The 1,485-nt window shown below is 39.8% G+C and overlaps 1 non-coding gene across 1 annotated transcript; it reads left to right on the top strand.

The window, feature by feature from the left end:
• Positions 1-251: 251 nt before the first annotated feature.
• LOC137964361 (small nucleolar RNA R71) lies at positions 252-358 on the top strand. The gene has a single exon (XR_011115557.1). It is a non-coding gene; the product is annotated as a small nucleolar RNA R71 (small nucleolar RNA).
• The last annotated feature ends 1,127 nt before the right edge of the window (positions 359-1,485 follow it).

Raw genomic sequence — 1,485 nt, 5'->3', positions numbered from 1 at the left:
CCTCAATCTTGGCCATGAGCATGGGTGTTTCACTAACCTCGTATAGACACCCTCTTTTGGCTTTGTGGGATCTCCTATCAACATTAAATGGCGAACCCCATTGCTAAGATTGATCACTCAACGTTTCAAAGAAGTCCCACGCCTCACTAGCACTCTTACCCATCAAACTCCCACCACTCGTTGCATCTACCATGGATCTAACCTGGGGTGTAAGACCTTGATAAAAGTATTGCACTAAATGCCATTTCTCAAACCCATGATGCGGACACCTACGGATCAAATCCTTCCATTTTTCCCAAGCCTCATAAAAGTGTTCACACTCCTGCTGCATAAAGTTGGAGATTTCTCTCCTAAGGGTTGTAGTTCTCTGAATGGGAAAGTACTTGGACAAAAATTTCGTGAATAATGTGTCCCATGAAGTAATGTTGCCCACCTCTAAGAAATTAAGCCAAGACTTGGCCTTATTCTTAAGTGAAAATGGAAAAAGTCTTAACCGGATAGAGTCATCTGAGAAATTCTGGAATTCGAAAGTCGCAGAGATATCTATGAATTCCTTGATGTGGTAATAAGGGTCCTCCTTCTCCAACCTATAGAATGTAGGGAGGAGGTGGATCACACCCTGTTTCAACGCATAACTGGCAACAGTAGTGGGTGGCAATATAATGCAAGAAGGTGATGTGAAGTTGGATCGGATAGAATAATCCCTCAGGGCTCTACGATCACCTACTACAGGTAACTGTAATGGTTCGCCCTGATTGGCCATGGTAGCTCCTAACTTGACTTCTGGTGTTTTCCTACAAATATTTTCTAACTCTTCAACAAAGGGAGCTAATGGTTCACCTAGGGAGCAGCGCCCATGCATAAAAACACAAAAAGAAACAAAACTAACTATCAAATTATGCTAACGAACTAACTACTGAAAATACGAACTAACTAGAAGAAATAAAAATAAATCCATACAAAATCATCAAGATAAAACAAAAACATAAAATTAATTAAGCAGAAAAATAAATCCAACCTAAGACCACAGAGAACAAAGAAATACACTTAATACGTGCCTCCCCGGCAACGGCGCCAAAAACTTGATGTGAAGTTTAATTACATCAGCTTTTATACCTCGCAAGCGTACAAATCATTCATGTAATCTAGTGGGAAGCGAGGGTCATATCCACAAGGAGGACTGAATTTTGTGTATTCTTCAATCAACTAGCCTAACCAAATATGATGAATTAATCTGAACTAAACACTGATTATATCCTAAAATAACAAGCAATGATCTAATTAACTACTTGCACAACAAGAAACGTCAACTCTAGATTTTATCGTGATTTGTGCCTCTCTCGAGTGCCACGTAACCACGAATTCAGATTCTCAATCATTGCGTCTAGCCCCTCTCGGGCGCCTAGAATTAAGGACAAAGATCGGATTATAATACATGAATCCAACCTAAATTTTAATCCTGCCCTAACTAGCTAATTACTCAGA

Source organism: Aristolochia californica, unplaced genomic scaffold (genome assembly GCF_029961685.1).
Source record: "Aristolochia californica isolate CCGP_79_NKW_82.1479 unplaced genomic scaffold, dmAriCali1.0.hap1 SCAF_4, whole genome shotgun sequence".
NCBI lineage: Eukaryota > Viridiplantae > Streptophyta > Magnoliopsida > Piperales > Aristolochiaceae > Aristolochia > Aristolochia californica.
Note: the sequence above shows the minus strand (reverse complement) of the source record. Positions and strands in the feature narration are given on the sequence as shown.